This window comes from Natator depressus, chromosome 15, assembly GCF_965152275.1.
Source record: "Natator depressus isolate rNatDep1 chromosome 15, rNatDep2.hap1, whole genome shotgun sequence".
NCBI classification, from domain to species: domain Eukaryota; kingdom Metazoa; phylum Chordata; order Testudines; family Cheloniidae; genus Natator; species Natator depressus.
In genome coordinates, this window is record NC_134248.1 from 3049959 (window position 1) to 3077425 (window position 27467).

Genomic DNA, 27467 nt, shown 5'->3' on the forward strand with positions numbered 1-27467 from the left:
TAATTTAAATCCATTGTCTTTTCTCTTCCCAGGGCACAAGCTTTTCCTAAGCTGTAAGGCTGGGAGGGAGTACTGGGCTCACGAGTCTGACCTCCTGAATGGCAGGCCAGAGACCTTCCCCGAGAGAACTCCCATTTGAACTGTTAAAAAAGCATCCAACCTTGATTGTCTAGTTAAGGGAAGCTCTGTGCTACGCCCCCCTGTCTGAAGCTAGGCTGCCCACTTGTCAACCCACTATCACTAGACAGACTCTGTTGGTTTCCCCTCCTTATGACTTGCTTATTTGTGTCTCTCCTCTTTTTCCCCCCTTTCCTTAGGGGATTGTTTCTCTGTGAACCCTTTTTCAGCTTCACCTCAGTATAACATGAGCCTGACCGTGGATCAGCTCCAAGTTAAACTTGTGAACCCAGGCTCAAATGGCTTTGGAATTAGACAAAGCGAGTTGGCCCAGTCCTACCTTTCAGCGGTTGCCTCCATCTGTGAGCGCTGTAGCGAAGGTGGTGCAAAGAAAGCAGTGTGGCCTCAATTCTGTTCCCGGTGGAAGTGAAGGAGGAGTCTTACTCATTTCATGGGAGTTACGCTGGATTTTTGGGTGTAGCTGAGAGCAGAATATGGCCCAGTACGTTCTCTGTGTATGTACAATACAGTTTATATTCAGGGCCAACTTTAACAGGCAACACGCTCTCTTAAGTGACCACTTTAAACTAGCCCTGTGGTTTCCACTACAATATTGTTTGTCCATTAGTTGAAGAGCCACTTTTGCTAGGCAATTGGTGCTGGTCCCTGGGGCTGGGGTCAAGGCCGGTTTTGCTGTGCACTTTCCACATAATGTCAGTATGCAGTGTATACTCTGTACAGTCTAAATGTCCCCACCCCAATGTGCATGGTCCTCTCCTGTAAATGCATTTCACCTTGGTAATTAATCTGCATCACTTCAGTAATAGGGAATTAAAATATTCTTCCCTAAACACAGCAATGTGCAGCTGCTTGTATGGCACAGAGCAAAACATTCCTGTAATAGCCACATCTCACAATGATCCCCCAGCTCCTCTCTGCTAGAAGAGTGCAGGGTGATGATGGAGCCAGAGGGTGGCACTGCTGCACCAGTCATGCAGCATTGTTTGTATTAAAGAGATTTGTTTAAAAGGTCTCTAGGCTCTGAGGGTTGGCTAAGGCTTGTTGGTGCGCGGGTACATTGCAGGTGTTGGAAATATGGTTATGCTGTCAAGAGAATGTGTTGACAGGTTGTGTCAATGCAGCGGACACCGTTGTATGGAGATCCCAGCCCAGCATTCAGATGGACCAGCTGACTCCAAGGCAGCTTTCACACATTACTGATCTGAGATGGGTTCAGACTGGTCACAGACGGGAGAGTGGCTCTGTAGCTTACCACCAAGCCCTTGAGCCAGTCAGTCTACTGGTCAATCTTTGGGGGCACTGAAAAGCAGTTGCCATTTAGGCCTTAGCTACATTAGAAAGTTTGTCTGCTTTAAGGAGGCAGTGTGTCCTAGTGAATAGAGCACGGGCCTGGAAACCGGGAGGATGTGGGTTCTACTAGTCTGCTGAGTGACCTCGGGCAAGTCACTGCCCCACCGTGTGCCTCAGTTTCCCCCGCTGTAAAATGGGAATAATGATACTGATCTCCTTTGAGATCTATTGATGAAAAGTGCTAGGTGAGAGCTAGGTATTATTAACTCTGCTAGTATAGTTAAACAGCCCCCCTTGGGTGGATGCAGTTATGCTGGTGTAAAGGTGCTTTATGCTCATACACCTTTTCCCCCTAGATCAGAGTATAACCATCTCCACCTGAGGGGTTGTACCAGTTTAATTGTATTGGTAACAAACACCTCTAACCTACATAGTTATACTGCTACAACGTGCAAGTGTAGACCAGGCCTTAGAAATAAACTCTGGAGAGGATATGCCTGTTGGATCCTTCCCTTCCCCTCTGAGACGGCAAAACCAAGGGATACATTTAAAAATGTTTTAAATAAAACCAGTCCCACCTGTAAATAATTACTAACTCCTTAAGGCCTGTTTATGGGACACAGTTACAGCACTTGGGCTTTTTCAATGAACTGCAGTTAAGTAATTGAGTCAAATATATTTGTTATTAGGCATTTTAAACTCCAAGTGTTTTAAACATTCTGCTATGAAATAGAGAAATTGGAGGGGCTAGTAATGAATTTATCACACTGGGAAATAATATTTATGTTCAACAAGCAGAAAAACAATCAGTAGTTTTTAAATTGTGTATGTAGCCATCCACATAACGATTGGGACCAGACAATAGGGAGGAAATCAGTGTTGTCTGATGGTTAGAGTGAGGGACTGGGAGTCGAGACTCCTGGGTTCTAGTTTGTCTCTGTCAATGGCTGGCTCTGTGATCTTGGGCAAACCCCTTAATCATGCTGTGCCTCAGTTTCTCTATCTGTAAAATAGGAATAATAACACTGACCTCCTACAAGGCTGTTGAAATTCTAAAGCAGTTTGAGAGCTAAAGAAATGCAAGGCTTTATTAATTTAGTAAAGATTACAAGGGCTAATGGCCTGGGTAAACAGCGACTACAGAGGGATGTTTGCTAATTGTCTACTAGTGATCAGCACTAGTGCCTAGGGTGATAAAGGCATATAAATAGGGATATGGGCTGAAACTAAGCAAAGGGGAATTAAGGTTGAGAATGGGGTGAGATCTGTTAGCCTGAAGAACAGCCTGGCTAAGGAAGCCATGCGAGCCCCATCATGCTAGTTTCTTGAAACTAGACTGGTAAAGCATGGAGAACAACGCTTCATGAGCAGCCCAGCCCTGGCCGGGGGGATGGGGAATTTGGACTAAATCGCCTCGTTCATTTCACCCACCTCTCACGTCCAGGCGATTGGTGGTCCTCTCTGCCCTGGAGCATGGGGGTGTGGTGTGCTGATGCTCCAGGGGCAGGGCGAGCATCCCGAGGGGATGGCTGGAGTAAACATGAGCCCTTCTGCCTAGATCAGCAGACAGCAAATGATGCTCCCTAGTTTTCTAGCCTGACTGATTCTCATTTTTCTCCTTGTGGAATAAGTTTCTCACAAGTCATCTCAGTCCACCTTTGTGTGCTACTCGGAGAAGGAGAGAGAACCTTCTGCAAACCAGCTTCGCTGGCAGGGGTTTCTTTTCCGTTTAAAAACACATTCCTGGCGCCAGCCCTCTACCTTTACCGGGAAATAACAAAAAGCCAGGGCAATGCCAGTGCTGCACTGACGCTGCATTTTCTGCAGCAGGTGCGGTAGTGGGAGACCTCTCTAACCTGCGGGTGGTGCAATTGCACCAGTATTCGCAATTTTAGCATCAAATAGTTTTGGTCCATAGGTCTTGTCAGATATAGAAATTCTGAAGGGACTCTACCTCCTCGCTAGTCTGTCAGTGCTCCGGATTCCTTGGAGTTTTGTCTGGTGAGCTGATATAATGTCTCACCAGAAGGTTTGACCTCCTCCATTCTGCCCCAGTTCTACAGTAATAGCCCCCCCCCGCCCCCGAGGAACAGAAAACTACAGGGGAAGTTCAAGTGTCTGAGTGACTCTTGCCCACCGCACCTGGCACGCAGCTACAATAGGGCAGCTCTGGGGCTGTAGTGTCCTACGGGAGCAGGTCGCGGGCAGGACTTTTCTAGCCGAAGGCCCTTTTTTATGGCACTCGTTCCCAGGAAGGTCCTGCCTGAGCCCCTTGCTGGCCGCAAGCCCTATTTATTTTGGCAGTCTGCTTCCTTTCCTGCCACTTGTAAACCAATGTGAGTGTGTTCACACAGTGGTTTGCACCCTAGATTGATTTCAAGACAGTTGTAGTTACAGGGCTCGTTGTGTGTGGATCAGGTCTCGGACTGAGACTCGGTGGGGCCCGGCTCACTATTGAAGGGGCTCTGACTTTGCCATGGTAGGCCCAGGAAACGCCGGGTGGGAAGGAAGCATCCAGGGCAGATTGTGCTAACTGAATAACCAGGACAGCATGAGTCCACCCCTTGATAGCCAATGGTCCAGTGGCGAGCCAGTGGTCCAGCTCCCGAAGATGCCGAGACATGGCAGAACTAGGCTGCAGACACTGCCTTGCCTGACTCGGAGGAGGGACTTGAATGCAGGTCTCCCAGATCCAGGTGAGTGCCCCAAGCAGTGGGCTACAGACTGTTCTGGGGTGGGGCGCTCTCATGCTCTCCTGCCATTCCACTTTGTATAAATAATTAAATATTCATTAGGCCCATGGGAGGCTGATCCTGTTGCCCAGTGGGTGTGGTGCGCACCTGAGATGTGGGAGGCCCAGGTTTGAATCAGACAGGGCAGGGGCTGGAATATGGCTTTCCATAGCTCAGTTGAGTGCCTTACCATCCAGGCTGCCTCATCTTTCTTTCTCAGTCTCTCCTGTTGGAGTTGTTCCACTTGGTATACAGAATTAAATATTCACCGGAGCTGGGACTCAAACTTGCGTCCTGCTCCAATGAACATTTGCTTATTTATACAAAGTGCAGCAGCTCCAATAGGAGACCTTGAGAGCCCTCCTGCCCCCCAAATAGCCACTCGCCTGGTGGTGAGGGAGGCCTGGGTTCAAGTTCACACTTTGGGTAGGGGCTTGGACCTGGTTCTCCCATGTCCCTGCAGCCTCGGGGAGTGCCGTCACCACCAGGCTGTTGGCTGTTCTGCTCATGGTTTCTCTCTCTCTGGTTTCCAGCAGAAATTCCACCCTGGACCTGAGAAACTTTCCTGGGCAGAGGTTTGGGTTTGACAAATTGGCATGTTCCATTGAAAAGTTCCCTGCAGATGTACTACAGAGCCCAAGAGGGAAAGAGATGGCAAGGAAGTAAACAGCTTCCTCATATTTGCTTTTCCAAAATGCTTACACAGCAGAAGAACTGAATATTGTTATGAGGTATGATTAGGAGAAGGCGATGGTTGGGTTAGAGAAATCCAGAGTCGTAGCCCTCGGGGCACTGTTATTCAGGGAATCTCAAAGCGACTTTACTGGGAACTTCCTCAGTGCATTTTAAATTTGAGCCAGGAGGATGAATCAGTGGAAGGCTGAGCTGTTGTGGTAAATCCCTTCCCCAGATCTACACCATCTCTGTAACCACAGGGCAGATTTACTGCCGAGCAGGGTGTTACTGTTCTGAGTGCTAAACATTGCACCTACCTGTGGGGGTGTATTTCACTGGGTAACTCTCAGCACCTGCACAAAACACACACCCCTCTCTGCAGGAAATGTAGGAGTGGGAGGCTCAAACCTGGGTATATTTCTTTGCCGTTTATTGACTTCGTAATAATTCTTTTAACAACGTCTTTGAAGAAATATATCTGAATAAAGAAATCCAGATATGTCTATCTGCATCCCCCAGGATAGTCTGTCCTTCCAACAGCTAAATGAATCCTGGGACCTAGCACTTAACCCTCTTCGCTGCCTCTGGCCATCCAAACCCACTGCATGCTGGTGTCACTGACTGGTAAGGAGCTGCTGACAACGCTTATTGAGTCGTACGCAGTGTTTGCTAGGTATTGGTAAATTGCTGCAGGCCAATATTTTCCTGTTCCATGGGTAAGAATAACTAGGATGATTGCTGCTGATAACATATGTAGAAGTTCTTGGTAGGGCTGCAGGGTCTAAAGACAAGCAGCACTATCACCATTTCTGTTTATGAAATTATTTCTGTGGCAAAAATTCTGGCACCTTATACTAACAGTTGTGCTCAGAGCAGTGAATGGGCCAGAGCAGTGAATGGGCTTGGACCGTGCGTGTGCTCGGAGCAGTGAATGGGCTTGGACCGTGCGTGTGCTCGGAGCAGTGCATGGGCTCAGGGAAGTGAATGGCTCATTTCCATAAATCAGAGGCCAAAATTTTCAAACTTAGTGCCCAGCTTTCGGAAGAGCATCCCCATTGATTTCTGTAGGGGTGGCACAAAATAGGCGCATATGTAAAGCATGAAAAAGCAGCCATAACACAGACTCCTGGCAGCCTACTGTCCCCATCACAGCCTCCTGCCTCTGCCCCCTTTCCTCCCCCAGCAATGTATTCACTCCAGGAACAAACCCTGCTCTGAGGAGACATTTCACAGCTCCTGCAGTCAGGTCCATAGTGAGCTGGGTGATCGGGAGGGGAGGCAACCCAGGTACTCGGCAGGGCCTGTGCACTTCTTGGGGCTCGCCAGGCATTGCTGCGGATGTTGCCCGTCCTTGCTTCCCACAGGGCTCATGGCAGCCATGGGTTATCAGGAGGGATGTGGACCGGGGAGAGGGGCTTGGTGAACAGTTTGGGGGAGGCTGTTCTAGGAGTAAGGGCCATGTGGCAGAAGGTGCTGAGAGGCCTGTGTGAGGTGGAGGCAAAGGGGTTTTCAGGCTGTTATCACTGGTGGAAGATGGGACCAGGCAGACTGTGAACAGATCGCAGCCCCAAGGTGTGGGCAGAACTTGTGCTAAGGCTGACGTGCCAGGGGAGGGGCCGCTGCATGGATCTCCTAGAGCCAGTTACCGAGGCGGGGTCCCAGGCCAGCATTCACTGTTCTGTGCTCCTCTCCTCACAGCGCTGGTCTCTGAGACGGATGCCAAGGGGAAAGCAATGGGCTGCACAGTCAGGGAGATGGGAAGAGGCTGCAACCCCCCAGAAAGTGTGGGGTTTTGGATGGGACTGTTCCAAAGCTCAGTGGGGGCACAGCCCTCTCCCCCGAACAATTTGAATAAGCCCCACAAAAGCCCCCCGTTCAGTTTTTGTTCCCCAGAACCCCCTGTCAGCAGGATTTCTGTGTGAGGGGTAAGCAGGTCTTAAAAATACAGTGACCAGCCCTACTCCCATGGAAATCATTTGGCACTGACCTCCGTGTGCACGGTGGCTATTAGAACAACAGGTTCCTCTAGCCACTGGGGCTAGCAGAATTATTTCAGCAATCTGCAGGTGGAACAAGAGGCGTGAGGTTTAGCTTTGCTCAAGTGGAATCAAGGGACTGGTTTGGGGCGAGTGCCCCTTATTGCTCTCAAGAGTTTGGTGTAACAGTACCCTGCATTAAAAGCAAAGCTCTGAAACTATCGTAAACAGACACCAAGGAGCATGTGGCAAGATTCCTGGCCAGCAATTGGCCCTGCAGCCCTCCTCCCTCTGCTGCCAGGCTCTGATGCGTGGTTTCCCCTTGTTCCATGTATGGAACTCATGTGGTATCAATTGTGCCACCATGCAGCTGGACCTGCAGTGCAGATGCGAGTGGGACAGGACAGGGAGAAGGAGTTTGCCCTGTGATTTTTATTGCCTGGAAAACTCTTAGTGCAGAGCTCCCTGTGGCTGGTTAGTTGCTTTTCCAGACATATCTTTTCCCTATGCTGCACATGTGATCGGGACTTTCCTTTAAAGCATGAAAACCAGGAGAACTTGGAAAGGGTAGGTGTATTATGGTTTCTTCCCCATCCTGTATCGCAGCAGGTATTCATCCCTGCTGGAAGGAAGATGCAGCACTTGATAGGCCAGTGGCCTGGTCCATTATGGCAAATTTCTCTTCCTTAAACATATTAAGAAAGAAAGTAAAGGATGGAGGCATAAAATGGGAGGGTCCCCTAAGATTCTGGCTTGCCGAGCCTGCTCAGAAGGCCTCGTGGGGGAGTTTCGGAGCACAGAAGGGGATCCAAATACAAGAAGGTGACAAAGTTTGTGTGAACTACCTCGGCCTTCACCAGCAGAGCACGGTCCCTGTGGAGGCCTGTGAGGGGGAGAACCATGGGGAAGGCTCCGTGTACCTTCTGCTGCAGTGTCCAGATCTGCCATCCTGGAGGCACAGCAGGTGATCACGTTGATAAGTCTTGGGTACAGAAGTCCTAGTGGGCCTGATCCTCTATTGCCTCCTCTCATGTCATTTGCACCTGTGAAAACTGGGCGTGAACTGCTACCCTTTCCTGACACTTGTGCAAAGTGGGTATTATTGACAACAGGGGCCAAGCTCAGGGAGAATCAGTTCCCAGGTGCATAATGTGGCTTCTTTCTTCTCTCGCCCTGCTTTTCAGCTCTCTGGCCTTGCGGAAGCTGACCGTTCAGGCAGCTTCTCTTCCTGCCATTTGCCATCCAGCTCTCCCATGGTACTGAGCCTCCCATCGTCCAAAGGTGTCCCCTGAGAAGGCCAGATAATCGAGGTTCTGCTGTAGACACAAAGGCGACATACTTGGCCAGCATTTCCCAGGTTCCCTTTGCTTTTACTTCAGAGCTTTGTGTTTAGATAGGTGTCTTCTCCCTGCCAAGCTCCTGTCTGGTCTTGCAATGAGCTCAGCATCCTATTGCCGGCTCCGCTGAATCCAGATGGCCACTTTATTGGGCTGTCTCCCAGTGACCGAGCCGAATGATAGAGAAGTGCTGTGACCGCTGCCAAATGGGGAGAGATTTAGCAAAGGTGCTGCTTAATTGCTCACGATAGTCATATGGGGCTTGGTATTGCTCCCGTCAGATTCACTGGCAGTCTTGCCACTGACTTCAGTGGAGGATCCAACCAGTGGTATATAGCTATGGCATTTGCTTCCCTTGTAGATCTGACAAGCCCAGTGCCTCCGCTCACCCAGACACTCACTAGCCTAAGATGTGGATGGGAGCGGCTGTGGAAAATTTCTCCTCTGGTTTAGTGCAGAAATGGCCAGATAAGGAAGGTGAACGAAAGATCAATTCAAGCTGAAATGCAGCCAATGCACACATATCCAGCCTGCTATTTTACTCCATTTCAAGCCATTTGGGGCTGCTTAAAGAAAGGGTTTCTTTAATTGCAGTGTGGCCATTCAGAGGGAATTGATATCACACACTGAGTCTCGGGAGGTCCCTGTCGGGCCAGAAGGGAGAGGGAGGGGGCTTGTGGCAGTGTGAGCACAGGTAGCCCTCCTCACTGGGAAATCTGGGGACACTGTTATCAGAGGCCTCTAAAAGGCAGCCAGCCTGGGGAGGCTGGGAGCTTCCTTCCATGGGAAGGTCTCTGGTTAATATCGAGTTGTTTTCCTGATGGATGCACTTTCCCATCGAGCTCTGAGGAAGCAGTTTGTTCACAGCCGGGCTGCTGTACACTACAAAAGGTCTTTCCCTGACACACAAAGCACATAGTCTGCTCCATCCCTTTGAAAGGATAATGCTGATCAGTGGGATCCACTCTCCAGCTTCTTGGAAATACCCATATACTGATGCTGGAGCAGGTAGGATGGGATGGAAAGGAGGCAGCTACTGGCTGAGCGTAGGGACAGGCTACAGAATAGACACGGATGAGGTCAGAGAGATGGTGAGTTTGGAGAAGATCTTGCTGTGGGCTCTGAGAGGGGCCAAAAGGTTCCAGGGGGTAGTGGTGGGGGATCTTTCCATTTTCAGGCATGGATATGGGGTGGGGAAAGGGGCTGTTGGATTTGGGAGAAATGTAATTTGGACAGTTGAGGACATTAGGGAGACCATAAAAGAAGGGCGTTTGGTCAGGAGGGGAGGAGGTGAAGGCAGGAATTAGGGTTTGGAAGAGGAGTGCATCAGGTCAGATGATATCCGATGTGGTGGGTGGGTCGGACGTGATAGGCAGATTTACTGGCCTTTGAGATGTGCAAGAGAGAAGAGGGTCAGGAGCCAGTGGGATCCTGGCAGCGGGTGGCAAATGGAGGAGCGGACTGAGACAAGGGAGGCCAGAGGATGTTTGGATGGAGGCAGGAGCTGTCTAATCGTGCAGTCTCGGTATTAATGCCAAGCTTATTGCTGAGGTAACAGCCTGAGGATGGAGCCAGTGAAGGAGAGAGAGGACAAGTAGGTGTGAGGAACTCCCCGAAGCACCTCACCTAGCCAGGCTGCACAGGCCAGATGCACAGACCCCTCTGGACCAATTCCTGTCTTTGGTTCTATTGGAAGTGAAATGTTCTCCAGAGAGTAATCGAAACTCAAAGCGCATGTGGTAAGCAGCATCTCCTCCCCACACTGGGTTCCACCAGACCCAGCTTGAACCCAGTTCTAGAGCAGGCAGCCAGAGCGGAGCTGCTGTGCTCAGATCCACCAACGCTGGAACTGGGTATAAGACCCAGAAGAGATGAGTCAGGTGGGCCCCTTCCCCCCAGCAGGAGGGCAATGCATGTTCAGCCTCAGACACATTACACACAGACACATCAGCCCTGGTGACTTGGTAAAGGACATTGATTTAAACAGCTATTTCTCACAGTGAATGTGCCCTAAAAATACTAATGTGAGAGACCTATAAGCAGCGATCTGGATTTCAAGAGAAAAACAATCTTAAAAGAAAATGCATCAGAAACGTTTGCATTGCTAAGACGTTGCAGGCATCATTTGCATGTCAATGTAATTATCTTGATTACAAATGCTTCTTTTTATATCTGAAGCACATAATGGCCCTTTCCCTGACTCGTGATCAAATGTTAATCGCTGTGTTGTCACTTGGTTACTTAGAATGTTCACCTGTGTTCCTGTGATGTCCGGTTCTGCGCCCTGCCTGGGAGGAATTAGCTGCTACATCAGACGTAGGCTCTGCCATTGTGTGTCGATATTCACGGGGGCTGAAATGTATCTGTCATAAATATAAAGGGAAGGGTAACCACCTTTCTGTATACAGTGCTATAAAATCCCTCCTGGCCAGAGGCAACCTCCTGTTACCTGGAAAGGGTTAAGAAGCTCAGCTAACCTGGCTGGCACCTGACCCAAAGGACCAATAAGGGGACAAGATACTTTCAAATCTGGAGTGGGGGAAAGGCTTTTGTTTGTGCTCTTTGTTTACGTGGTGGTTCTCTCTTGGGACTGAGAGATGCCAGACAGAAATCCATCTTCTCCAACCCATCCTAATCCAAGTCTCCAATATTGCAACCAGTAGAGGTAAGCCAGGCAAGGCGGATTAGTTTATCTTTTGTTTCATGTGAATTTTCCCTGTGCTAAGAGGGAGGTTTATTCCTGTTTTCTGTAACTGTAAGGTTCTGCCCAGAGGGGGATCCTCTGTGTTTTGAATCTGAATACCCTGTAAAGTATTTTCCATCCTGATTTTACAGAGGATTCTTTTACCTTTTCTTTAATTAAAATTCTTCTTTTAAGAACCTGATTGATTTTTCATTGTTCTCAAGATCCAAGGGTTTGGGTCTGTGTTCACCTGTACAAATTGGTGAGGATTCTTATCAAGCCTTCCCCAGGAAAGGGGGTGTAGGGCCTGGGGGGATATTTTGGGGGAAGAGGTTCTCCAAGTGGGCTCTTTCCCTGTTCTTTGTTTAAAATGCTTGGTGGTGGCAGCATACGGTTCAAGGCCAAGGCAAAGTTTGTACCTTGGGGAAGTTTTTAACCTAAACTGGTAAGAATAAGCTTAGGGGGTCTTTCATGCGGGTCCCCAAATCTGTACCCTAGAGTTCAGAGTGGGGAAGGACCTTGACAGTATCTATGGAACAAAATTGAACATCAAAGCTGGTATTGCTGTTTGCTGTTTTCTTGTGGGAAAAGGTAACACTTCTAGCTAGAGTGCTGCATTATCCTGCATTAACATCTTGTACAATGCCACTTCCTCCTGGTGTCATGGTCTGGATTCAGCTTTGATGGAGGTAATAAGAGTTATGCCTTGTCTTTGTTGGTGTTTTTAGCCATCCTTGTAGCTGTGCTGATGCAAACCCCTAGTGCAGTTAATCCCAGGGCAAGCCTTGATTTTCCCTGGTGTCACGTTAGTTTTGTATTGTTCTAGTTTTTTTTAAATCAAAATGCTGTGTAGTACCAAGAAATGTCTTAGAGAAATCTAAGTGCACTACATCAAGAGTATTACCTTTATCAACTAAATCTGTAAGCTTATCAAAAAAAGATCTAGGGTTAGTTTGACAGGGTCTATTTTCCATAAAGCCATGTTGACTGGCATTAATTATATAGCCTTCTTTAATTATTTATTAATCAAGTCCCATATCAGCAAGTCTGGTATCTTGCCGGGAATTGATGTCAAGCTATCAGGACTATAATTACACAGGTTGTCCCATTTACCCATTTTAATATTGGCACAACAGTAGCTTTCTTCCAGTCTTCTGAAATGCCCCTGATGTTCCAAGAGTTATTGAAAATCAACATTAACCATCCAGCAAGCTTCTTGGTCCACTCTTATAAAACTCTTGGCTGCAAGTTTTCTAGGCCTGCTGATTTTAAATGGCTTACTTTAGTAGCTACTGTTTAACATCCTCCTGAGTTACTGTTGGAATAGGAACAGTATTTCATCATCATCATGAAATATGACTAGATCTTTTTTCCCCCAAATATAGAACAGAAATACTTATTGATCACTTTGTTCCTTTCTGCATTCGTCTTGACAGCTCTGTTGAAGAGGAGGCAGTTGTGTACCACGTTGTACAGCTGTGTTTGTCTTGTGGCCTGCATTAATTTAAGCCTCCCATGCTTTTCGTCTAAGCCAAAAACAAACCAAACGCTAATTAGTTCTGTGCAAGAGTAAACAGAGGGCTGGATTCAGATGTTACACGTGCAGTCCTGTAATTAAAGGCTCTGTCTTAATGTGTACCCACAAGGGGGGCAAATGAAAGGGGCACAGGCAATGATTCCAGCATTTTCTAGCTTTCAGGTATGGGACTTTGCAGCTTTGACATTCTTTACATGTCGATGTTTTTGGTATGTGATTATTTGTTAATACCGGCTGGGTGCAAACCCAGTCTGCAGCAGGGATCCGCCATCCACGAGCTTATCCAGTGGAACTGCCAGAGAGCGAAGCTGCAAACCAAAGAGGGGGAATGGTTGCAGAGCTGAGCGGTGGAAGAGGAAGCATCACCTGTGCCATGGGGAGCAGAGCTGTTGTCAGGGAGAGCGATGAGTCTCATGTCCCTGTGGGAAGGAAGCACAAGGCACAGACAGTTTCATTAGTCTGGAAATCCTATGTAGGTCACTGGAGGAAATCAATTGTATTTCTTTCTGAGCAGAGATTAGCTCATTGTTCCCTTTTTAAAATCTCCAGCCGTGTCCCCTAAAGGCCTTTAACTGCATCTGGTTAAAGAGCAGCACTAATTCAGCAGCAGGCGTGGTTCGTTTGCTTGTTGTGGTGGAGGAGCTGCACTGTGCAGGCTCCCTTCTCATTTTCTGACTCCTCCAGCATCCGGCCATGAGAGGGTGCCGTGCAGAGCGCCAGGCATGGGACTGGAAGCCCAGCGAAGGAAGGCAGGAAGGCCCTCCCCTGTGGCTGCTCTTTGCAGGATGTATCTTGTGATGACAAAGCAGGGCTCAGGTAACGTTGCAGTAGAGGGGGCTCTGCTGAGGAATGAGCTAGATTAGACTGGCTCAAAGCCTGACAAAGCAGGATTTGCCTTCCTGATAAAGGTTCCCACAGTCACTGGGGTGGGAAAACGTACATCCCAAGCAGAACACCCAGGAGCCTCAGAAGACTCCATGCTGTCCACTGAGCGCTTTGCCATGCAAGCCCAGTGCACCCGGGAAATACTTAGGTACCAGGGGACTGGGCACTGTAGTCTCTTACATGGATGGGTGGATAGTCCCTTCTGAGCTCTAAGGCGGCGCTTGCAGTGATGTTAGTATGTCTCTCAGATCCACTGTATATTTCCTGCACCCCACTGTTGGGATTCCATCCAGACCTGTACTCCTGGGGTGGCCTGCTCCCATTCCCCAGGCCTCTCCTCAATTCACATCACATGCTCAGTTGTGTCTTTCCCTGTTTCTTTGGTAGCTCATTGCAGGGAGGATGTGTTTGAGGACACTCATTTCCTCTGTGCCAATCAGATCCTTATTTGACATATAACAAAAGACTAATCTAGTTCCTATTAATTAAAACTGGATTAAAGTTATTGAATCATGTAGTTATTCATGCAGAGAATTCCCATTGTAAGGAATAGCATTTCCCTAGAAAAAAGGAAATGAAGTCCTGACCACCCTAACAAAGTATCACCTTTGCCATTATGTCTTACCTGTTCCTTTCCTTTCCCACCAGAGCTTTTCACTAATTGATACAGGAACTAGACACAGGGGTCAGTTCATCTGCCACTGAAATGCAGCCATGCTGCAGGTGTTTAACTTTACTCAGCTGCAGCTTAGGACAGAAAGTGAAGAATATCCTATCAAACTACAACAGACGGGGGAATGTTAGGGAAGCAGATTAGCTGGGCTTTGAACAAGGCACCAGTGTTAACTGTACAGCATTTGCGAAAAGTACCATGTGGTTGTCAATAATCACGGATGATTGATGGATCAGTTTTACATCTTATCTGAACAATGATGGGTGGAGTTTTCAAATTACCCAGGTGATTTAGGAGCACAAGTATTGGTCATCAATTGGTCTTTTGCTCCTAAATCACTTAAGTAATGTGAAAATCCCACCTGACCCTTTATTATTATTGTAATACTTTGGCTATGGTACTGTCTAGAGACCCCCTGGAGCGAGGCCCTGTGAACACATCAAGAGAGAGACCATTCCTGCCCCAAAGGCTCATCTAAATAGACAAGACAGACGCAGACTGAAAAGAAAACAGGTGCCGTGACTTGTTGATAGTCCCACCGTGGCTCAGTTGCACATAGCCATGAGTAGAACCCAGCTCTCCTGACCCCAGTCCAGTGCCCAGTCCACTAGATTCTCTCTGTTCTCCTTCAGTGCTGGCATGACGCAGCTGGGCAGGCTGGGTGCCAGCTAGCAGACAGAGCAGAAAGTTCTTGTGGTTGGCCCCTTGTCAGAAGAGCTCAGAGTGAGCCAGAGCCTGACACGTAAAACAGACCTTTTAAATAAAGCTTTACCCAGAGCCAGTGTCCTCTTAAAGCCCTGCATGCCTCAAGTCCAGCTCTCCTGCTTCAGATACACGGAGAAACACCCGACGCTTGTCTGTGCAGTGCACAGACACCTAGCTGATGGGTACGGTATATTCACCGAAGATCAAACTATTGCTGACTCAAAGGAACAGTGTCTCCCGCAATCACTTACTGAAGTTTTCTGTCTCCTAGCCAAATAATGACCAGCCCAACAAGCTAAATGAATAATAGCTGATGCTAGCATGCCCTGCAGTGACACCATACTTCCTTCCTTTATCATGCACACATCTATACCCCCACCTTTCGTCCACTGCTGTAACCTGAGTGGCCATTGTAGCCTGAGGGAATAGGGCACTTTTGTCAGGAGACACTTTGCGCTATTCCTGCAAGACCAGATGCAAAGTGAGTGACAGCCAACTGTCTAGCAAGTTTGCGTTTCTCTATTGCTATAGAGCCTCTTTATCTAGTCAGCTTTATTTTGTAGTCTAGCAGACTGAGGTTGTTTTAAAGGGCATTTATCACTGTAGATAACAGAGGAGAGTATGTAAATCTAGTGCCAGCTGCTAGTCATGGAGTCCCTGGACAGAGAGGACATAGGCAGTTGCTACTGAGAGTTTGTGTCCGTGAAAGTGGGAAAGCTTTGCCTGCTGGAGAATTCATCTAACTAAAGAGAAGTGTCTTGCATAGGGGAGGGTTCTTCACCATGAAATGGAGGATGTATGGTACAGTGCAGCCAGCAGATTAGTACCTTTATTGGCTCTCCCATCTCCTGTGGAGCACTTGCAGTCCTCAATAAAGTCCAGGGAGGGCCAGAGTTTGCTCTCAGAGACAGTCACGTGAGGGCCATGGAATTGCACTGAATTTACACCTGCATAGCCAAGACCCTCGTATGTGCTGCCAGTCTTTTAACAGAGGGAAGGGCTCCCATGCTCATTCCTCCTTCGCATGGTATGAACTCTGTCTCTGAGGTGCAGCAGGCATGAAGGTTGATGGACGGGGGGAAGCTATCATCTCTGTGATAGGCTTACCCCCGCCCCCCCCCCACACATTCCGGGGTGCCACCTGATGTACTGGGGTACCATTGAGCCCGCCTGTTCCAGCATCCTGGGCTCCCTTACACTGTGCTGCTGAGCCAGGCCTCAAGCCTCCTCTAGCAAACACACAGGTAGGGACACACCCAACTGCAGAAAACCAGACACTGAATCAGCTCTGCATGGGAAGACTCAGCTAGGGAATTGCCCAGCACTCAAGTGCACACCCCCTCAGGGGTGCAAACCCAATATTGTATTATCTTGTGCTGCACAGCGTAAGCTCATGAAATTCACCCTCTTCCTCAATGTGGAGGAAGACATGCACAAGTTTTTGCCCCCCAAACAAATTTATTACTACACAGGATAGATTTTAAGTGACTATAAGGGACAGCAAACAGATCAAAGCAGATTACTGATCAAATAAAACAAATACACAAACTAAGCTTAATACACTAAAGAAACTGGTTACAAGTAGTAATTTCTCACCCTAAATGTTGTTTTAGGCATTTCTTTCACAGGACGGACACCTTTTTCAGTCTGGGTTCAGCTCTTCTCCCCCGGTTTTGTCTTTGTTTCTTAGATGTTTCCAGGAGTCATCCTGGGCGGGGATTCGGTGAAGAATGAATCCTGATTAACTTACTTTCCTGTCTTAAATAGGTTTTACATATGGTGGGGACCTTTTGTTTGCCAGTGTGGTTCCCACCCCCCTTATTGGAAAAATACTGGCATTCTATGATGGAGTCCAGTACCAGGTGACATGATCACATGACCCTGCAGTGTCAAAGCAGCCATGAGTCAAAGGCTGTTTGTAGCATCCCAGGAAGCTTCTCAGGAAGGTGGGAGATTAGCATCTTCAGAGACCTATTCTTCTCCCTAATGACCCAGCCAGACTGATTGCCTATTGTCTGGTGGGCGTTCCCCAGGTGCAAACACTTCCGTAATTGATATAGTCGATATTCCTACCTTCAGATACCAAAATGATCCATGCATACAAATAGGATAATCATATTCAGCAAATCATCACCTGTCCAATGATATCTCACAAGACCCATCTTGTGTAAAACACGTCTTAGCTATGCCATACTCATATCATAACAATATCTCTCTGACGAATATGGGGCGTAGCATCAGTCTTGTTTTCCTGTTTAAGTCAAAACACTTTTGCATAACTGAGGCAGGAGGTGGCACCCCTGCGTGAAGGGGTTTCTGTTCACTGGTGTGGAACGCTTACATTTTATTCTTGGGAAATAGTCCCTATTTCAGTGGGATACCAGAGCGTGCGACTTGAGTAATTTGGAGCCTGTGTGTTGTGGGTTAGGGGGTCATATGGGAGTCTGGAGTTATTTTCTCCTGGGAAATTTTGTAGAAAGCACTGGTCATTTGGTACAAAGGCAAAAAGAATTGCTCTTCAGCAGTGTTTTTATATGCCCCAGGGATAAGTCATCTCTGACAGGCAGGATTCAGAGACGGGATGACTGTCAGAGGCAGGGGAGCCACTCCAATCCTTTCGATTTGGTGGCAGAATTTTCCCAAAGGTCAGAACACAAGTGGAATGAGTTACTAGTGTGGTGCCTGTAGACTGCACCTGGGATTGTTGTTCATTGTTCAAGCATAAAACCAGAGAGCGCCAAGACACTGCAACCTCTGGGCTTTATTCCTTCCCCCATATGTACGGTCCTGTCTCATCAAGCACCTCTCTTAGTTCTTAGAAATTACTCTCTACATGAGCATACTGTTACACTATAACATCCCTCGTTGGGAAGCTGTCTATTGTAATATCCCTTTGGTCACACTGGAGATATCAAAATTGAACATGAATAAGCCTTCATATTGTACAGAATCTTGGGTATACCTTGCAGGCTATTTGGTGGTGGAGTGAATGCAAATGTTGGGTCTCCTTGGGGGGGCGGTGTTGGGAGAATCTGTTCCAATATCTATCTGTTGCCCATTGGCATGATAGCTTCCATGTCCTACTGATCAAGTCTCAGCAGAAGGCGTATTTCACTGTTCTTCATGTCCATGTTTTGGTCTTGGATACATAATGGGCATATATATTTGCTGTCTTGGTGAAATATATGCCCATCCATTGCTACATGGAATGAGGATTTATCTGTTCGACACATGTAGCATGCTTCCAAATGTGTGATTTGCCCTGAGGAAATAATTTGATACTGACAGGGTTTTCTAGTTGTAGTTTTGGAAGGTCTTTAGCTTGTTGGTCCTAGCAGGGTTTGGCCTTTGTATCTCTCTTTCTTTTTGTCTGTGACTCTTCCACCATTGTCAGTGCAGCAGTGCTGGGCTATAGACACCTGGTATGCATGTGCCTTTACATCAAGGGCTGTTCCAGGCTGCTAGTAAGGCCCTCTACGCGAGTGTCTCCCCAGTCCAGAATAGCTTACCATATATTTTCTTTGCCTTTTTGAAGCTTTCTTTAATAGAGTCTTAACAATTTTAACTGCCGATTCGGCTTTGCTGTTTGATTGACTCTGGTATAGTGATAATGTGATAAGACTGAATTCCTATTGCTGGGCAAATTGCAAAACTCACTGCAAGTAAACTGGGGCATGTTGTCTGAAACTACTCCGATTAGGATCCAATGCCTGCTGAAATGCTTCCTTGATTTGTCTAGGCCTGGTCTACACTGCCAAGCTTTTTCGCCAAAAGGCAGCTTTTGTCGATGAAACAGCAGAGGTGTACAGACTGTGAAGCCGCGTTCATGACGAAACTCCTCAGTTGCAGCAAAAAGCCACCTGGACGAGAGCGATAAGGCTTTTTGCGCAAAGGTTTTATCGCCAAAGTGCCAGTGTAAACACCTTGCTTGCTTTCATCGCTGGAATTGGCCTCCGGAGGTGGCCCCGGATGTTTTGAACTCGGCAGCCCTGCAGGCATGTGTCCCTCCCCTTTCAAAGCTCCGTTCTGACAACTGGCCCGCTGTGCTGCTCTGCTCCAGGAAACAAAGAGCAAACCATTGATGTGGAATGCTCCTGGGGGGGGTGTGTGTGTGTGTGTGTGAGAGAGAGAGAGAGAGAGAGAGAGAGACTGTGTTGTGCAGAGCCAGGGAAGGAGGCGGGGGCTGATGTCAGGGTTTCCCCCTCCCCCTGCCTCAGGACAGGTTGCTTCCGGCGGCTATCTGAATTTAAGAGACAGCACGGACACACTTACTCTCACGGGCCCCAGCTAGGGTTGCCAGGCGTCCAGTTTTCGACCGGAAGGCTCAGTCGAAAAGGGACCCTGGCGGCTCCGGTCAGCACCGCCAAGCGGGCCGTTGAAAGTCTGGGCGGCAGCACAGCAGGGCTAAAGCAGGCTCCCTGAAGCGGCAACATGACCCTGCGGCCTCTAGATACAGGGACCAGGGAGGCTCAGTGCGTTGGCCCCGCTCCGCGTACCAGCTCCGCTGCTCCCATTGGCCGAGAACCACAGCCAATGGGAGCTGCGGGGTGGCACCTGTGGGCGCACACAGCACGCACTGCACAGAGCAGCCTGGCTGTGCCTCCACCTAGGGGCTGGACATGTCAGACGCTTTCGGGAGCAATATAGAGCCAGGGCAGGCGGGCAGGGAGCCTGCCTTAGCCCCACTGCACCACCACCCAGGAGCCGCCTGAGGTAAGTGGCACCTGGCCAGAGCCCGCATTCCAAACCTCTCCTGATCCCCAGCCCTGAGCCCTCCCCCCACGCCCTCTCCTGAACCCCAACCCCTGGCCCCAGCTCTCTCCCAGAGCCCACATCCTGCACCTCAGCCCACTGCCCGAGCCCTGAGCCCCCATCCTGGAGGCTGCACCCTATACCCCCTCCTGCACCTCAACCTCCTACCCCAGATCTGAGCCCCCTCCCACACCCAAACACCCTCCCGGAGCCCACACCCTGCACCCCCTCCTGCACTCCAACCCTCTGCTTGAGCCCCTTCCTGCATTCCAAACCCCTCGGCCCCAGCCTGGAGCCCCCTCCTGCACTCCAAACCCCTCATCCCTACCTCCATCCAGAGCTCACTCCCCAGTCAGAGCCTTCACCCTCTCCTGCACCCCAACCCCCTGCCCCAGCCCAGTGAAAGTGAGTGGGGGTGAGGGGATGGAGTGAGTGGGGGTGGGGCAGGGTGTTTGGAAAAGGTGCGGGGCAGGGACGGGACCTCGGAAGGGGTGCGGCAAGGATGTTTGGTTTTGTGCAATTAATGTTCCCTGTCACACACTTACCCCCCCCCCCCCCCCATCATCATCACTGGCGATCCTACAAGGTCGAGGATGATCTCTTTCACAGGTTTTATTTTTCATGGGTCCTTTGGTGACTGAGGAGTCTGATCTTTGAGCCACAGGCTCGTTGGCAGACGTTGCAGGTGGTGCTGGAAGACAGGGTTGCGTGTGACTGTTGTCTGTCCTTTCTTTTCTGGTGTTTTTCTGAGACCAGAGCAAGGTGATTTTCCTCAAAAGTGGACGTTCCTTCTCCAACAAGTCTTCGCCGGTTATCCCTAACCTGGGCTGCTGTCTCCCAGTGGGCGGTGTCAATGCCACATCTCTTGATGTTTATCTTGAGGGTGTCTTTAAAGCGTTTATTTTGGCCTTCTCGTTTCCTTTCTCCTTTGGTGAGTTGGGCGTACAGCAGTTATTTTGGTAAGCGTACATCAGGCATGTGCATGCTGGTGCTGGATAATCAGGGCCTCAACACTGACGATGGCCTCTGTGAGGACACTGACAGTGCGATGATCCTCCCACTTGATGTTGAGGATCTTCCGAAGAAAGTGCTCGTGCTGGTGCTCCAGGTTTTTCAGGTGTTTTCTGTAGGTCACCCAAGTCTCACAGCCGTAGTGGAGAGTTGGGATTACCCCCGCTTTGTAAACTAAAAGTCTAGTGTGTGTTCTGATGTTGTGATTGTTGAACACCCGGTGAGACAGTCTGCCAAAGGCACAGAATGGCACAGCGAATTCTGTGCTGAATCTCGATGTCTATGTCTGCTCTCTGTGAGAGATGGCTGCCAAGATAGGCAAAGTATTCTACATTTTCCAGTTCTTCTTTGTCAATGTAGATCTTCCTTGGTGGGTCTGATGATTGACGGGGGACTGGCTGGTGGAGAATTTTTGTTTTCCTGATGTTCAGAATTAGCCCTAGGCTTTTGTAAGCTTCAGAGAAGCAGTTAAGGGCTGTTTATAGAGCCTCCTTTGAGTGTGCAAATACAGCACAATCATCTGCGTACTGGAGTTGGGTTATTGTTGCTGATATTACTTTAGTTCTGGCACGGAGATGAGACAGGTTGAAGAGGTTGCTGTTAATGTGATATTGGATGCCAATGCCCTGTGGTAGATGGTCTTGAGTTAATGTTTTCATAGCTATTAAGAAAATAGAGAAAGGGTAGGTGCCAGTACACAGCCTTGTTTTCTGCCAATTCGGACGGCACAAGATGGAGGCAGTGATCTGGTCATGGAGGAGTCTTACAATGGTGATAAATTTGCTTGGGCAGCCAAGCTTGACGTGATTTTCCACAGAGCCTCACAGCTGACAGAGTCCAAGGCTTTGGTCAGATCGATAAAGGCCATATACAGCTCCTGGTGGTGGTCTTGACATTTTTCCTGGATCTGCCTGGCTGCGAAAATCATGTTAGTTGTGCCTCGTGATGGTCTGAAGCCACCCTGGGACTCTGGAAGTACTTCCTCTGCAAGAAGTACTTCCTCAGTCTGTCTCTCCCCCTCCCCCCCACTCCCATTGAAAAGCAGCTGGCAATCTAGTAGGATACCCATGGAATGATAGGATTGAGAAACCTGCATCATTTGACGCTTTACCTGCCCCATGAGGCATTGCAAACCCTTCCCAAAGCACCCTGCGGCCAGTTGCACAGTGGGATAGCTACCCACAGTGCACTGCTCTGTGTCGATGCAAGAACTGCTAGTGTGGATGTGCTCTGCTGACACAAGGAGCTAGTGTGTACATGCAACAGCAGTTTAATTAAAGTGCTTTAATAAAAGTGGTATAACTTTTGGTGAAAAAACTTGGCAGTGTAGACATAGCCTAAGATGATCACTGTGGTGCTGTCTGACAGCTCAGTTAGTTCCCAGAGGTCTGAACAGTAGTCTACAGTGATGCGCATTATAAAGAGAGGTTTCAAAGAGGGATGGGCTATTACCAGCAGGAGAGTGAGTTTGTATGTATGTCTGTGGGGGGGGGGGGAAAGGGTGAGAAAACCTGGATTTGTGCTGGAAATGGCCCTCCTTGATGATCACTTTAGATAAGCTGTTACCAGCAGGAGAGTGGGGTGGGAGGAAGTTCTGTTTCATGGTCTCTGTGTGTATATAATGTCTTCTGCAGTTTCCACGATATGCTATGCATCCGATGAAGTGAGCTGTAGCTCACGAAAGCTCATGCTCAAATAAACTGGTTAGTCTCTAAGGTGCCACAAGTACTCCTTTTCTTTTTTCTTTTTACGAATACAGACTAACACGGCTGTTACTCTGAAACCTACAGTGATGAGTCATCTATATGGTTTGTGGTGAAAAAATCCATTCCTACTTTTCTCCAGGGTCAGTTGCTGACATATCCAGAGGCTGTTGGAGCATGAGACAGACTTTGCCTTTTACAGCTTTTTATCCAGCTCTGTTGCAAGTCCATAGTTTTCCCATTGTGATCTAAGAATTTCCAGTTGTGAAACACATCCCCATTCCTGTCCCTCTGCTTGGGGACTGGAATCTGCTATGCTGCCATGAAACCTCTTTACTTTTTAGTTAGGTTTAGGTTGGTTTTGCAGTATTTTGGTTTCTGATTTCATGTACCTGCAGGAGCCCGCTCATGTTCAGCACCACATTCAGTGTTCAAGCATAAAAAGAGGGAGAGCCAAGGGACAACGTTCAGGTTTATTCCTTCCGCCACATTTCCTGTCCTCTCTCATCCAGCAGAGTTCTCGAAGTTCCTCCACAGCGCCACTCTCAGATGATGGCGCCCCGGTGGGAAGGGCGCACAACCAGCATGGAGAGGGATGTACTCAGAGGTCATCAGTCGCTGACTGATCTCCCGTTCTGTGCTGGGCCGGCTCATCCTTATGGGAACCCCCACCCTCAGGCTGTCATTGTGATGTCTGTTCTGACCCAATCCCCAGTCCAAGCTCAGACCTGGATAACTAGGCACAGGTGGGGCTGAGCCCAATTCTCCTTAAAGGGCCAGACCACCTGTGATAGATACCTCATCTCTGGGAACTGCACTGAGACCCACTGACACAATCCACGTAGGCCAGCAAAGAGCAAACAGCCCTTGGGAGGCAACTGTGGGTCACCTCGTCCCTCCTTTGCCATGCAGTCAGTGTTGCAGTTTGATTCTGTAGGGCAGAGGTAAAGACATAAATGGAATGGAGGGTGCTATGCTAGGGTTTGGATGTAGTCTGGTCTGATGGAACAGACTCTTGACTCCTGCCTTTTTCAGTATAAAATCAGATACAGCTGTAATGTAATGCAACTATATTGCCAGGGACAATGTTAATTGAGACTAATAACTGGTGGCTTTTGACCCACAATTACTGCATGTGTAGCTCTGCAAGGTAAAAAATAAGGCTTCGATAGGTCTTGGCAAATCTAATCTCTCTTTAGCATCAGCCCATTCACTCGAAACATTTAAATGCTCATTTACAGCCAAAGAGAGACATGTCCTTGAGGGAAAACAAGGCCGGGGGAGAGGGAGCGACAGGAAGATAAAAATCTGATTTATGATTTGCCTGCTGTGTACTGATGGGAGGGTACCTTGTTGACAGAGGATCCTCTGGTGGAGAGAAGCTGCATCAGGTGGAGAGAAGCAGTAGCATTAGCTATGTGGGGGCTGACAGACGTGGCACAGTGGGTATTGGTAATGAGCCTGGTTGCTGACATGAGGGAGAATCAAAAGGCTACAGAAAGAGGCCCCTGACGCAGGCAGAGGTAGAAGAGACGGTGCTGAAGCTGAGAAGAAAAGGGCTGGATGGGAGGGGAGCTGGCATTCACTTCGGAGAGATGAAGGGACACAGATCAGCAGAAAGAATCTCTAAGCAGACTGTTTGTGGTCTGTGCTTGGGACTGAGATGTTCCAGAGCACTGGGGTAGGTTTATCTTCCTCCTGCAGGGAACGGAGCTGGAGGCTTGGCATTCTCCTGGGTATAGCTGGTAAGGTTTCCAGCAGGATGCAGAGCTCTCAATTGCCAGCCAGGCAGTGGTGTCTGCCGGTGACCGGCGTTAACAGGCGTCTGATGAGGATTCTTCTCCAGGAAATGGGCAGCATACCGACTGCTGGTAATTGCAGGTAGTGGTTCCATAAGCTCAGGGCCAGTAGTTTATTATCAGCTAGAGAAGGTCCTGGAGTGTAAGATGAGAAGCAGAGGGAACAGGAAAATACTCTCTGTCTGCTTGAGCCTGCAAAAGAATGAGTGCCTGGCTAGATGTGCTGACTGGCTGCTTGGGCACGTCTCTGTAGGTCACTCTGAAAACATCCGCTCAATGTGCAGCAGCAGTCAAACAAGCGACCAGAGTGAGGAGCCGTTAGGAAAGGGATAGAAAATGAAATAGAAAATATCATAATGCCACTCTATAAACCCATGGCACGCCCACACCGTGAATACTGTGTGCAGATCTGGTCGCCCCATCTCAGAAAAGACCTATCAGAATGGGAAGAGGTGCAGAGCAGGGCAACACACATGATTAAGGGGATGGAACAGCTTCCGTCTGAGGAGAGATTAACAAGACGGGGACTGTTCAGCTTGGAAAAGGGACGCCTGAGGGGGGAAAGGATCGAGGTCGATAAGCTCACGGCTGGTGTGTGGGGAACAGGGAAGAGCTATTTACCTCTTCACACAACACAAGAACCAGGGGTCACCCACTGACATTCATAGGCAGCAGGTTTAAATCAAACATAAGGATGTTCTCCTTCATACAACGCACAGTCCACCTGTGGAACTCTTTGCCGGGGATGTTGTGAAAGCCAGTAACTGGGTTCAAAAAAATTAGATAAGTTCCTGGAGGATAGATCCATTCATGGCTATTAGCCAAGCCGGTCGGGGATGCAACCCCATGCTCTTTGTGTTCCTAAACCACTGACTGCTAGAAGCTGGGACTGGACAAAAGGGGATAGATCACTCAATAACTGCCCTGTTTGACTGATTCCCTCTGAAGCATCTGGCATTGTTTACTGTCAGAAGACAGGATAGTGGGCTAGATGGCCCATTGCGGGCATTCTTATGGTCTGAATATTACTCAGGCAGGATGGAGCAGGTTTTCTACAAATCGATTACTTCCTGACAATGAGGAACCGGTAACCAAACTGGACACGTTGCCTCTAGCCCTGCGTGTGGTGGCTCTGAAGCTGAATGACCCTGCGTGCGCCCCTCTGTCCCTTTTCCAGGACTTTGAAGAATTAGGGGGTTGCGTTTTTGCTTGTGTTCTGCCTCCCTGAACCATTTCCTCACTCCAGATTTCACCTTAAAACCTCCCTTTTTGCCACAGACTGATTAACACTCCTCTGGGCTCCCCTTTGCCTCCCCTTCGTTCCTCTCTCTTCTCTGTCATTGGCTACTTTCAGCTCTCCCTCCTTTAAATGTCAGCTCTGCTCTGTTTCTCAGCTCTATGGGTCTCTTCCTCCCTTTCTGCCTGTGCTGGAGGAGCTGTGCTGACCCTAACTCTGTGAGGCACAGTCATGGTCTATTCTGCTTCTTACCAATACAGTACATAGAGGCAGGCCCTTACCTGAAGCAACGCACGCTGTAATTAGCACAGTCAGGTACAGATCTGTGCCCCTTGCAGCAGTCTCTTCTGAATATCCGAGAGCTTTCCTGACGCTGAGACCCATTCAACTTTGGAATGATCCCCTAAGGGACGAGGGGGCAGCCCCGTCACTTGGGATCTTCACTGCTAGAGTTGGCCATGTACTGCGGTGTGAGCAGTCCTACACTGGTTGCAGAGATTGGCTGATGTGTGACACTGATGACGTTTCCTGTCTCTGGGTTTTGTGGTTGTCTGATCATGTCTGAACCCCTTCAGCTTGCAGCTGGCCAGGGGTCAAATTTTGGTCTCAGGTGCCCAAGGGGACGACCGATCAAGTTGGGCAACCAGGTCCTCAGCCTGTAATTTACTGCAAGTGCTACATACTTTCCATTGCATCTCTGGCTAGCAACACAGCTGAGGGAGGGGCATGGACCCTCCACCTCTTTACCCCTTATGGGTTTCTTGCATCCCCATGGATACTAGCAGAGGTCAATTCAGCCTGTACAAGCTCTGCAGTTTTGCCCAGCTTCTGATCAGGGTGCAAGATGGGGGGAGAGAGTCTTCTTTTGCCGCTCCCCACTTCCTGTGCACCCGTGAACAGCTGGTCACCTTGGAGCTCTGTATTTCTGTGCATGTTACACATTGTAGGCCAGCAGCAGAACGGTACGGTTCTGTTGCCCTTGGGAGAAAGCCAGAGCCTGTGTCATTTGCATTGTGATCATCCAAGAAATAAAAAACTTAAACAATACAGTACCTGAAGGTGGCTGTTACAAGATGCATGCAGGAAATAATTTGATACTAGGTCCCGCACCCCTATCCTCCCCAAGCAAACACTGGGCTGGCATGGTTGAATCAGAGAGAAATGAATCTTGCATGCTGTGTCTGAGACTGAAGACTCTGGGCTTTAACCTTCAACTGCAAATATTTCAAATCTCATCAGTTTCGACCTTCAATATTATTTGCTCAACAAATATTACCACTGAAGATTGAAGTTCAATTTTTTACCTGCCATTTACATTATTATACAAAAATGTTTAATGCTACTGTTTACTTCCAAACTAAAGCACTCACAATATTGCTGAAAGGGTTTGAATTAGTGATTGTGCCTGTATAAATCATTCGGGTCATAGCTTTTCCCTAGCACAGGGGTGGGCAAACTTTCTGGCCTGAGGGCCACATCGGGGTTCTGAAATTTCATGGAGGGCTGGGTAGGGAAGGCTTTGCCTCCCCAAACAGCCTGGCCCCCTGGCCCCTCCCACTTCCCGCCCTGAGATTGCCCCCCTCAGAACTCCTGACCCATCCAACCCCCCCTGCTCCTTGTCCCCTGACTGCCCTGACCCCTGTCCACACCCCCGCCCAGCCAGGACTCCCATGCCTATCCAACCCCCCCCCCCCCGTTCCCCATCCCCTGACCGCCCCTCCCCCCCCCCAGGATCCTCTGCCCCTTATCCAACCCCCCCACTCCTTGCCCCCTTACCATTCCGCTCAGAGCAGCATGTCTGGCAGCCGCTCAGCTCAGCCGGAGCCAGCCACTCCACCGCGCTGCCCAGCAGGAGCTCGCAGCCCCGCCGCCCAGAGTGCTAGCTGCACGGTGAGCTGAGGCTGCAGGGGAGGGGGGTCAGCGAGGGAGCTCAAGGGCCTGGCAGGACGGTCCCATGGGCCGTAGTTTGCACACCTCTGCTCTAGCCTGTTAAGATTAAAGTTAGACCAATGCACATACAGTAGTGATTAGAAATATATTCTACACATTTGTTAATTACTGTGTGTGTTTTAGGGGGAAAAGCTCAAGAACGGTGGAGTGTGGGCTCATTTACGCTTTTCTGAGTAGATCTATGTAGTCTATTTCATTTTATTTAAAGAAACATGGTCTGTCATAACGAATAAGCGGAACATGATTCCTTTCAAGTCAGGATTACAAGCAGCCGCGTCTCTTAGGGGCAAATCCAGATCACAGCTTTTCGTCCAAGGAGCAGATTGGTTGCTGGGGAAATATATATGTGGAGGAATGAATCTTGGAGCATTTGCTGAGCATCTC

General features: G+C 48.9%; 1 protein-coding gene across 5 annotated transcripts in view; it reads left to right on the top strand.

Annotated features, from left to right (window-relative positions):
* The window catches only part of OSBP2 (oxysterol binding protein 2), a 323767-nt gene that overhangs the window by 66499 nt on the left and 229801 nt on the right, over positions 1 to 27467 (top strand). Inside the window, exon 1 of one of the 5 annotated variants that reach the window (XM_074973293.1) lies at positions 10693 to 10813. The exons of the other annotated variants lie outside the window; for them this stretch is intronic. The gene's annotated coding sequence lies outside the window, so the exon portion shown is untranslated. Of the gene's footprint in view, positions 1 to 10692; positions 10814 to 27467 lie in introns of those variants that run through there. 5 annotated transcript variants of the gene reach the window in all.